This window comes from Rhinolophus sinicus, chromosome 6, assembly GCF_057876585.1.
Source record: "Rhinolophus sinicus isolate RSI-liver-muscle chromosome 6, RSI-T2T, whole genome shotgun sequence".
Taxonomy (NCBI): Eukaryota; Metazoa; Chordata; class Mammalia; order Chiroptera; family Rhinolophidae; genus Rhinolophus; species Rhinolophus sinicus.
Genome location: NC_142506.1, coordinates 19,794,087 through 19,806,687, shown reverse-complemented (window position 1 = coordinate 19,806,687; position 12,601 = coordinate 19,794,087).

The window sequence follows — 12,601 nt, the reverse complement described above, 5'->3', positions numbered from 1 at the left end:
CTCATTTTTTTTTTTTTCCTAGTTGCTATTCTAATTGGGTATTTTCTTCTACATTATCTTCTAAATAGCTGGTTCAGTCACCTGCTTCATTTAATCTACTGCTGATTCCCTATAATGTATTATTCATTTCCATTAATGTATTCTTTCTTCCTGATTGATTCTTTTCTATGTTTTCTATCTTCATTTTTATGTTCCTATCTCTTTTTGAAGTTGTTGTTGAGGTCATTGAGCATCCTTATAACCAGTATTTGGTACTCTGCATCTGGTAGATTGCTTGTCTCCGTTTTGTTTAGTTCTTTTTGTGGAATTTTGTTCTGTTATTTTAGTTGGGACATGTTTCTTTGTATCCCAATTTTGGCTGTCTCACTGTGTTTGTTTCTATGTATTAGGTAGGGCTGCTATGCCTCTAGGTCTTACTAGAGTGGCTTGATGTAGTAGGTGTCCCATGGGATCCAGTAGTGCAGTCTCCCTGGTCACCAGAGCTGGGTGCTCTTGGTGTGTTCCTTGTGTGGGTTGTGTGTGACCTCCTGTTGTAGTTGAGCCTTGGTTGTGGTTTGCACATCAATGGGAAGGACTGACCCTTGAGTTGATTAGTTGTACGGACTGGCCATGACTACAGTGGAGGAGCTGTGATTGAAGAGCTGACCACACAGAGCAGGGTTTGTTTTTGCAGGGCTCTGATGCTGACCAATCTACCCTTCGAGTGTGTTATCCTTGGAGGTGGCCATGTGGTGCACTGGCTTGGTTCAAAGCTGGCCACCAGGTATGCCAGTCCTGGGGCCTCCTGACAGGGGATCCACTGCATGTCAAGTTCAGCAGCAGCCTGTGCCCTGCATGGGGCCACCTGATATGAGCCATAGGGAAATCAGCAGATGGCCACTAACTGTACTGGGCTTAGAGGTGCCTTGAGAGGCTAAGCCATGAACTGAGGCCAGCTGTCACTACTGCCAGACTTGGGGCCACTCAGTCAGTGGTACAATATACACCAAAGCCAGATGTCATTTTCTTTTTGTTGTTGTTCTGTGAGCTTTTGAGAGATTTTAGAAAAGTCCACAGCATGAACTAAGACTGATTATTTGTACAAAAAAGCCACTGAAAGTAGCTTGGGTGTGCCAAAAAGTTGGGCGAGGTGGGGTCTCAAGGAATCACTAAGGCATGGCAGATGAAATATGATAGCCCATTTGATGGATACTCAGATATGGCATCTGCCTGTGTCTGCTAGCATGGAGGGGAATGGCTCAACAAAGGATCAATGACTTCCTCCAGTTCTTCAGTCTGGGAAAATGCTGCCCCTCCAGCTTCAACCTGAAGGTACAAAATTCAGTTCCTGCCCATATGTCTCTGGTGCCTTTTGAGCTTCTGCCCCAGTGCTGGAGTTCAGAGCAAGTAAGTCTGCCAGCCAGTAAGTCCGTTCACGAGCCTTTTAAGAGGACCAACTGGGAGTGCAGCCACCCTCTGTCTCACTCAGCCACAGATTCTGCTTGTTTTCACAGCCAGAAGTTATGGGGACTTTTCTCTCTGGCACTGAAACCCTGGGCTGGGAAGCGGCTTGTTCCCTTGCACCTTAGGCAGGGACCTCTACAGTGGAGATGTCCCTCCTAATTTTTAATCATCACAAGCTTGTGTGGGACCAGCCTGTTTCGTGTCTCTGCCCCTCTCACCAATGTCAAAGTGGCTTCTTCTGTATGCCCATAGTTGTAGGGCTACAGTTCAGCGGGACTTCAGGTGATTCTCAATAATCGTTGTTCTGTGGTTTAGTTTTAATTGATGTTGTCCTGAAAGGAAGTGCTCACAGCCTTTATGTACTTCACCATCTTGACAGCAAATTTGTTTTTCTTGATTTATAAAAATACTGAAGTTTTTTAGTTTATTTGTTTTTGGGTTTATTTTTTGTGTTTTTTTGTTTGTTTTTGTTTTACTTTTGAAGTCACTGAAATGATATCTAATGTGTAACAAATAAATTTTAAATGTGAATTGAAATAATTAACTAAATATTAATATGTATACTGTCCATTGAATAGGAATGTGAGTAATAAGCAAAACCACTAAATTTCATTAATCATTGGCATCTATAAAATAATGAAAATAACTTGTCTTTATATGTTGATTTGATATATATTATGTTGTTTACCAACAATATAAAATTTACATTTTGTCTATTTTGGGATGACATTATGAAAGTCAGAATTCATCTTACATTACACTTTAAGCAAAGAATCCCCAAAATAAGAATCTGGAGCTCATAAACACGCTATTTCTCTCCCTTCCTGAGAGAGAGAGAGAAAATGTTGCCTCTTACCATAAACAAATTCTCCTTGGAAATACAAGGGGAAAAACCCTGGGTTCTTACCCTTTGGAATATAAATAATCATCTCTAGGGGGATGATCAGTGGTGTATCACTGAGTTTACAACCCAGGGTTTTATACTCTTTGAAATTTAAACACTAACCTCAAGGAAAGTATGTCTCTTGAGTTTTTTCTCTCTAGGCTTGTCTTTTAACTCAGTTTCAGTAAAATTTGCTCAGGAATATCTAACGCTATAAAATGCTATTTCTATATAACAGTGTATAGAGATATAAAATATCTTGGTGTAATATATCAGTATATAAATGTTTTATCTATAGTCCCAGAAGAAGATTGTTTGTATTTGTTTCTGTTCTTTTGTTTTTGTGTATTTTCTTAAGTAAAGAAATACTAGAACATTTGGTGGAAATGCTCAGTGCAGAGAGAGAAACTGATACTTTATGAGAGCATTGGTTCAGTTGCCATAAAAAATTTCTTGAGGAGTAAAGCATTAATGAATTACAGAACAAAAGTAGAGGAGCTGGACTAATTAAAGCAGATGATGTTCTTTGATTCTTCATACCAGAAGAAAAGAAAGAAAACATAGAAATACTAGCTACTTAGTAGATTTTATGATGAGAAAATGAGGGAGTTCCTCTATGATTGCTTATTATTTGAATGAAGTTTATTACAACTTATCAGTTAAGAGTAGAGATAGTTTGAGATAGAGATAGATAAATGTTTATGTTAGAGGTTGAAGACTAGAAGAGCGATGTAAAATATCTATTTTGGTGATTGGAAGTATGACTTCACTGAGAAAGTATAGTTGGTAAGTAATTAGAATAAACTAGTAGTCAGATTTTTTGCAAATAAGTATTTATTTATTTTTTTTAAGTACAGTGGTACCTTGGTTTTTGAGCCTCTCCACTGACAAACATTTTGGTTTACGAATGCTGTAAATTTTATGGATCTATGATATCATTAGATAGTAAGATTCATGCTAAATTTTCAGTTCTAGGGGTTGATTTTAAAGGTCTGGAATGGACTAATCCATTTTACATTACTTTCTATGGGGAAACCATGCCCCAGTTATGTTAGAAAACCGAGGTACCACTGTAACAGGAAAGAATTTAAGGGTGTGTAATAGTTAATATTCTTTGTCAACTTGACTAACTTATGGTGCCTGTTTTTTTGTCGAACATAGTCTGGATATTGCTGTGAAGGTGTTTTGTAGATATGATTAACATTTATAATTGGTTTATTTTTAAGTAAAGATTACCCTCAATTATTTGAGTGGGCCTCTTCAAATCAGTTGAAGGCCTAAAAATCAAAAACTAAGGTTTTCTTGAGAAGAAGGAATTCTGCCTCAAGACTGAAACATAGAAATCCTGCTTGAGTTTCTAACCTCCCAGCCTGCCCTACTGATTCCAGACTTGCCAGATCCAATGATCAATTGGTCACATGAGACTATTCCTATGTATATACATTACCAGTTCTGTTATTCTGGAGAAACTTGGCTGACACAGGTTGCTTTTATAAAACTTATACTGAACTTTCATATAAGTTACAAAGTCTAGGTTGGATAAAGAGAAATATGACAAGATGGAACAGGGATAGGTTGCCCTGAACTTAGCCGTTGAAGAAGGGGTGGGATGGACTAAAAGGTTTGAAGGATTTCCAAAGCATTTGTTGATGATAAACCGAGTTTGAAGAGGTAAAATTGAGAGCTTTGGAAACAAGGAAGAAAAGGAAATTTGGATGGATTGTAAAATATAAAGTACGATATAGAAATAATATTCTGGATGATAATGCATGAATTGGAAAACCTGGGTTTCTGGTATTAAATGAGGTAATCAGGCATATGGAGAATAATTGAATTAGCCTGATAGAATCTGAGAATGGTGTGGGTGACCAGTCTAAGCAAGTTTCTGTGCATTTCATTGGAAGTTATGGGGTCCCTAAGCAATTCATGTCTCCTATAGGATTACTGTTCCCACTGGAATAATGATCATAATAGTGATAATGATAATGATACTAATAAGAAGAACAACAAGAAAAGACAAGGAACAGCTAATATTCCTATATTATGTACTATGACAGAATCACATTTTAAAGCTCTTCCCACATACAGAGGGTGCCAAAAAAATGTATACACGTTTTCTGAAAAAAAAAAAAAAATACTGTATTAAAATTGTAATACTCAATATATACTGATAATAAAAGATGAATACAAGTCATGTTTATACATTTTTTGGCACCCCTGGTATTACCCATTTAATCTATTCATTGAACCTATTAATTAGGTGAAACAATTATCCAGTTTATAGATGAGAAACAATTTTTTTAAAGGTGACACAGATCATAAACCTTGGACAAAAATCCTAATTTATCTGCCTCTATTTATCATCTATATTAAGGAGATAAATAAATGGCATGGTAGACTGGATGAACTCACCAAAGCTAAAGACACCTAAATGACCTTATCAACGTAACTGACCTGAGCGGCGCTCATATCTAGTGTTAAAATAGTAGAAATCAGTATGGACTAATAAGGACTATCATCTTATAATATAGCTAATAAATGGGATCCTGTCTAAATGTTGACATGCTCCACTGTGTACACACACATATATTCCCCGATTGCATCAGTCATGGTCCTTGGAGGAAACAGATGACACACATAAAAGAGGTAATTGAAATAAATTTAATTAAGGAAAAAGGCAATTAATTACAAAGTTGTTGGCAGAGTTAAGGGCAACCAATAAAACAGTGAGGCATACTTCCAAGCAACAGAGTGAAGCTATTATCACCCCAAGGCCTGAAGAAGAAAAGTGAGGGAGGGAGTAACAATCAGAATACAAAGGCAGTAGCTTTAGGAGAGAGCATTCTGCAGAGTTTGGGCTTTGGTAGATGGAAGCAGTCAACGTGTAGCTCTGACCATTCTCTTCTTCTACTTTGTAGTCTTCTGACAGTTATTCCTACTGGCAGACTCAAGTTGAAAGACAAGGCAAGGGAGCCCATTGATGCAGTTCACAAAGATCAGCCTTCCAGGGGCACAGATCGGAGTGGACAAGAGAGTGGTTTGAAAAGCAAACAGGGTATCTGTAGCATACTGAAATTCCAACCAGAATCCAATTGCAAATATCTGTGGATGAAGGAAATACATGCAATCATTCTTTTAATTTCTCAAGTATATTAGAGAAAGGCCAGAATGTCTTGAAGGATAAAGCATTCTTTGACAAAGCAATGGTAAAATATGTGACCTGTTTTTTTGTGTGTGTGACTTTATTATACCTTTTATCTGCCTTAAGAATTTCATCCTCTACAAACCACTTTCCACAAAAGAATATGAAAATGAAGACTGAGAGAAGTTAGAGATACATATCTAGTTAGTAGCTACAAAGTGACTGAGGCAAGCTGCAAGACATCTGTCTCTCCGTTTTTTTAAGGCAATGATCTTTCCATTACAATACAGCTCCCACCAGAATAATTGTGTCCTCCTGTAGTTTTGGCTTCTCATAGTGAGTTAATCTTACCTGAGGCACTTTCATTTTCAACTGTACAAAAATATCTTTCTCATCTCCTTTCTTCCCTACCTTTTCACTTTTTACAGGTTATCTTAATCTTTTTTCTACCTTTTTCCTGCATCTCTTTCTTAGAACTAAATGAATCTCAATAGTCTTTTACTAATGATTTCCTTCTGCAAATAATCATGCTTAGGTTCTTCTTAACTGACAAAATCTTTTTTCTTTTCTGATTTCCTAATCTACCAACTTTTCAAGTTTCTGTCTTCAGCATTTCACTAACATCTTTAAAATTTTGAATAATGTACCACTCAGATTACTTACCTCTTATTTCTCTAACTCCTTTCAATCTGAATTCTGATTGTGCCATTACTCTGAAGCTGTTTCTTTTGAAATAACTAAGGATTTGGGAAAATTGATCTTCAAACCTTTTCCCCCCTCAGTATTCATTCCCTGCAACTTATCCACAGAATTTAGTTTGTTACCAAGAGTCTTTCTTGAAATCTTTTTTTTTTTTTTTTTAATTTTAGTTCCGATTCCATTAATTCTCTCACTTCAATTTACCTGTTCTCTTTGATGTGTTCTATTCCTGTTTCCTCTGGAAAGTATGAGTTACTCATATTTCTACTTCATTCTCTATTCTTACGCACATCTTTCTTAGCCTTTTTCAGCACTCCCTGTCACCTGTATAATCTAAATGTCTTTAATCACTCTCTTTCTCTTAATCACCATTCTTCTATTTTAAGGACCTGTGGAAAAAATCTATACATGTTTTATTAAAGTATGTTCTCACAAGCATATATTACAGGGGAAAAAAAAAAATATATATATATATATATATATATATATATATATATATATATATATATGTTGGAAAACTTTTCTGCAGCCAAGCATTCACTCTCTTCTTAGATACTCATGACATATATGTCAATGCTAAAGGTGTCCAGAAGTCCTACAAATTTAATCACGTCAGATATTCTAACAATTGTTTCACCACTGAGTCCCTCATATTTTTTTTTTCCTCATAAAAACTTACTGATTACCACTAGAACTTTGGCTTCCCAGAAAATACAGTGCAGGATGGTGTTCCAAGTGAAGTACCAAGTTCAATAAGCCCTGAACAGAATTAATCTGGGCATGCCTGTTGGTGGCTACGTGAAGCTCCTACATAGTAACCTAGTTTCAAAATATCATAGTTACCTTTTCTTATGTTCCCAATAGTCTTTACATCTAATCACTCAAAAAATTGGTTAATTCTATTTAAAAATTGCTTCATACAGTTGTCCCTCGTCCTTACCATTTCTGTGGATATTAACCTATGTTGCAGACTCCTTTTATCTCTTAAATAACATTTCAAAACATTTCTATTTAATGTTCTTATTTTCCTAAGTCAAAACTATGGTTTTGTGCTTTTCCCATTTAAAATCTTCACAGATAAAATTACTCCAATAGAAGCATAGACATCTCTCATTCTGCCAAAAAAAAAAAAAAAAAATCCTCCAATGCATGACTCTAATCACTTGATTGAAAAGGAATTCATTCTTCACAGGAGTATTATATTAGGTTGCAATTTAGGACACTTCAAAACACAAAATATTTGTGTTATCTTCATTAATTAATGTTTATTCTATAAAATTTGGGGGTATTCAGTATAGACCTGGCCTTATAATAGTTTATGGGAATACATGAAGATAAATAAATCAGTGTCACTGTGTGTGTGTGTGTGTGTGTGTGTGTGTGTGTGTGTGCGCGCGCGCACCTGTTCTCACCTTGTAATACTGGTTCTGTGCCTACTCTGGGGAAAATTTTACTTAACTGGTCCAACCAAAAATTGAAAAAATAAGTTTCCAATAAATGGCGATGGAAAGAGAACTGACATTGGGTGGTGAACACACAATGTGATATATAGATGATGTATTACAAAACTTTACATGTGAAATATATGTAACTTTACTAACAATTGTCACCCCAATAAACTTAAAAAAAAAAAAAAAGGTAAAAATCCCACATAATGGGAAATTATATTAAATAAAGCAGGACATATGTAGATGCCTCTGATTATAAGCTACATAGACCTGAATTCAGATGTGTATGTAGGACATATGCATTGTGTTTATTACTCCTGGTCTCAGGAATATCCCTCCCCACACACACATACTCATATATGCACAAATTCATTGCCTGGGTCGGTCCTATTCATTGTTTGCATCTTGACTCCCCTAAGTCTGTGTTTGGTGAAGTGTTATAACACAGTGGTTTAGAAATCAGATTGATTCAAGCTCTGACTCTACCAATTATTAGTTTTGTTTTAAGTAAAGTATGTTTTTAAAGATATTCCCATCTCAGAAATAGTGGAAAATATTTTTGCATTAAGATTTTTTTGTGAAAATTATATTAATGTGCCCGGCACATAATAAGTGCTTAATAAATGTTACCAATTGTTAGTGTTTTTATGATAATAAAAATAGATGATAATAAAAACTCTCTCAAAGAGTTACTGACTTTGTTTTGTTAACTTGTGTATTTAGTCTATAGTTCTGTCAGTGCACAAATTTCTTTAAGGCAGTGTATTAGTTTTCTGTTGCTGCTGTGACAAATTACCATAGATTCTTTGGCTTAAAAATTACATAAATTGATTATTTGTTAAGTAATATAAATTATTATTACATTAATATAACATTTCTGAAAATCAGAAGTTCAAAGTGGGTCTTACCACACTAAAATCATGATGCTGGCAAGTCTATTTCTTTCTAGAGGCTCTAGGGATAAATATGCCTTTTCCAGCTTCTAGAGGCCACCTGCATTCCTTACCTCAGGGCCCCTTCTTTTATATTCAGAGCCACCAGAGCAATATTTTCAAATTTCTCTTTCTGACTCTGACTTCCTTGTTTCATTCATAAGGATCCTTGTGAGTACATTGGGACCAACTGGATAATCCAGGATAACACTATCTCAAAATCCTTAATTTAATCAAATATGCAGAGTCCCTTTTACTGTGTAAAATATTCACAGGTTATCAGGGATTAAGAAGGAAGACATTTTTGGTGGCCATTATTCTGTCTACTACTGACAGGATCTATATGTTGTGTTTTAGTTTAATTGCATTTCTACAGTGTTCAGTGTATATCTTTCGAATCAGAGGGGTACAATGAATGTCTGTTGAGTAAATAATAAATGGACGTATGAAAGAATTGGTAAGAGAGAAAAAAAAATTCTTAGATTTCCTACTCTACTGCTGATACTACTTAATTCTTCAAACCAGAACTCTCTGCCCTCCGACAGCCTAGCAACTAATGCATGGAAGATTAGGCTTATCTGTATCTATATAACATTGATATATATATTATAAAAGGGTTGCTATCGACCATATATATCAGCTAGGGATAGAGCTCCAACAAAGGTGTACTCTCAGGACATCCTACCAATATCTTGCTAACTTACCTCTCATTCATTCATGTACTGTAGTTGCAGTGGTAAGATTATTTTGAATGAGCGACATGTTTCAGATATGTTTCTTTGAGTATGGTGAATGTTGGAGTTTGCGCCAGGAATTCTGCTCATGCTTAGAAAGTTCTAAGTTGTGATTTTAAGTTGAACACCATTGAATTAGCAGACTCTCATTTTTTTGTATTAACTAAAAAAAAGCACTATTCTTTAAATTCATAAGGCTTACTTAATAGAATATATCTGATAAATTTATCGGCATAGATACCAGTTACTTATATAGTTGTTGATTATATATCAAAATCCTAATTTAAATTACACTGAAAGAACTTTGCATTTGAATGTTTTTATTTACAAAATGCTCAGAGCTGTTATTTAATATTCGGTTTTAAAGATTTCACAAAGCTCAGTGGAATTTAGTTCATACTTTTAAATTTTAATCATGGCAAAGCAGTACATAGATAATGATTTATTGCCTCAGAACAGAACCATGAAATGACATAAAAAATGTTCACATTTTGATGGAAATACGAGTATTTACAAGGTTATATTATATTTAATTCATTTCATGTCAGCAGCATCAATAGAGTTTTCAGTACTATGATTCTGTATTTATTTGCATTACAGACTGTCACACTGAAGGTTGTTGTCTCAATCAGTTCACACTGCTGCAGGCAGAAAATTCTGTATATGACATTCTGTCATCTATGTTTCCTTTACAGATAAGTTTCAAATTTTAAAAGTTTATAGTCAGCTACAGTTATTTGTTTAAAAGAATGCTCCCTGTATTGTGGCATTGATTTTGATATCTAAGAGATTTGAACTAAATAAGAAATAGCTTTCATGGAAATTTTAGCCAATGTTCAAACCTTTATTTGGAATGTAGACATTTGGGAAATAATCAAATTTGTAATCACAAAGAAACAAAGTACTGATAGATGTAGGTACCCCAGCAGATTTTGTGTTTTCTGTTTGTTTGTTTTTTAAGTTAATGCCTACTAGAAGAGTAATAGAAGTGCCAAGAATATTGTTAAGCACACTCAGGGGGTAATTCTCACTTAAATTCCCAATACAAAAAGAAAAGAAAAAAAGAAGTCTTATGAAAAACTGTGGAAAGTCCCCTAAGGTGAGACATTCTGGGGATTGGCACTAGTATAGAAAAGGAAGTGAGAACCTGTAAATCTAAGAAAAAAAAACTCTTATTCCAGTTTGATGAAACTTAATAGGGTGAACAAACACCACCATTTTCTCCACACAGTTCCAGGTTATACCTGTTGCCTCATGTAATTATTAATAGCCCCTCCTGATGCTTTTAAAAGTATCCCAGTTATAGTGATAAATTATATGATCACATAAAATGTATAGGCCTAATTCTTTAGATCCCAAGGACCTTTTGCTCCTTAAACTAAAAATGATTGCTAGAATTTGAGCAGCTTTTGCTATTCTATTGGAATAAAAAGTCATGAAGCTTGAAGACCAATCTTTGAGAACTGATCTCTTTGATGTATACATTGCTTGGTCTAGTTTGTATAACATTTTCATTAAATCGGTGTTATTTTCTTTGGCAGAAAAGTGATTGTATCTAATTTCAGAGCCAAACGTCTTGAGAACTCTAAGCTAACAATTACAATATGAGAAGCTTATCAACTATTTAAATTTTATGTTACGGATTTGTTATGTTTAATAGAATTTGTTTTTCAAAATTCCACAGGAGAATAAAACATGAGACATTTGCTTATAAATCACTATTCTAAGGGAACATTACAAACCCCAATATTAAAATGGTGACATACCTATATTTGCTTACCATTAATGATTCTGGCTTGATGTGCTTATTTTCATTTGGTAATGTATAGAACTTTTTATAAGATGCCCTAACTAAATTAATATTAATAGAAATAAAATCAAAACTAAAGAATCCAGTGTTGTGTTTTTTTGTTTTTTTTTTTTTTGTATCTGCATTGTATTTTTAAAGTGCTACGGAATTTGATAAAAATAAGGCCTGTGTTTTTGTCTCATCAGAAATCACTGTGTTATCAAAAATGATAATCATCTTCATCATCATCATCATAATTAATAATAGTACCAGTCATAGTCCTGGCAGGAAACAGAAACAGCACTCAAATTGGGTATTTTGAGGAGGATGTAATAAAGGAGTGCTTTTCAAAAGGTGTAGAGGAAAGTGCATCAGGTGTAAAGGAATCACAAGGGCTACTTACAACACCTTGAGGCTAATATCAGCTGTCGTGACCTCTAAACCTCCAGGAAGAGAGCCAAGGGAATATATAGCTAGACCTCACCTTTCCTTCTCCTTCCAGTCTACTGCAGGTGGCTCCTCATTGGCCACGGTCAACAGGACATGAGAAGTCAAGGGGAAACTCTGACATAGTCTCTACAGTCTCACAAAGCAGATATCATGGTGGAAAGGAAGGCAGAGTGGATCTCTAGGAGAAAATGTGAGAACATTAGCACAACTGTCATCATCCTCGTCGTGCCTACTTCTTGGAACACTAACCTGCTATAACCCAAGGACTGCTTATACATTATCTAACTTAATCTGTATAACAATGATATGAAGTTATGTATTACCCCCCCCCCCCCCCATTTTATAGATGAATCTGAAATAATTTAAGTAAATCTCCCAGGGTTGTAAATCAACTAAGTGGAAGAATTTTCATAAAGCCCAAATCTGTTTAAAAAGCCTAATCATGGTCTCCATCACAGTATTCTTCATCTTAAAGATTTGGTCTAGCAATTCTATAAAACATGGGATATAGATTATTAGCACAAAGAACAATGGGGAATCATGTAAATCAGTATATAGTCCAGTGTATGATAAATTGTTATATATAGAACACAAAAGCTAGTTTAGCTCATAGAAAGTTACACATAGTCTGTATTGAACTTGAGTTTGTATAAAGTTTGGCCTGACAGTGGCTGTCCTACTGAAGTGGACTCAGACAATGAAGGAATATAAGTGTAGTTAAAAACAAAACAAAACACACTTTGTGAGTCTAATATAAAATCTGTTTCTCCAAAATTACAATCAATCAAACTAGAAGGTAGAAGACATTGAGGAGACCTGTACAATGGGATTATGTGACAGGAAGCAATGGAAAATGACACAACTGTTACAATCTGTTGGAAAAATAAAATATTAAGAAACAATATACACTGAATACTCCTCCTCTAAAGCTGTAGTTTTTGGAATTAAATGTGGGAAATCAAAACTCCTGAAATATTTCCCTGTGCTTAAGAATGTGATAGGAAATAGCTTCTATGAAGCTCCATCACACCAGATTCCTAACTGGTGTTCTTTTTCATTGGTGTGTTTAGAATATTTGATT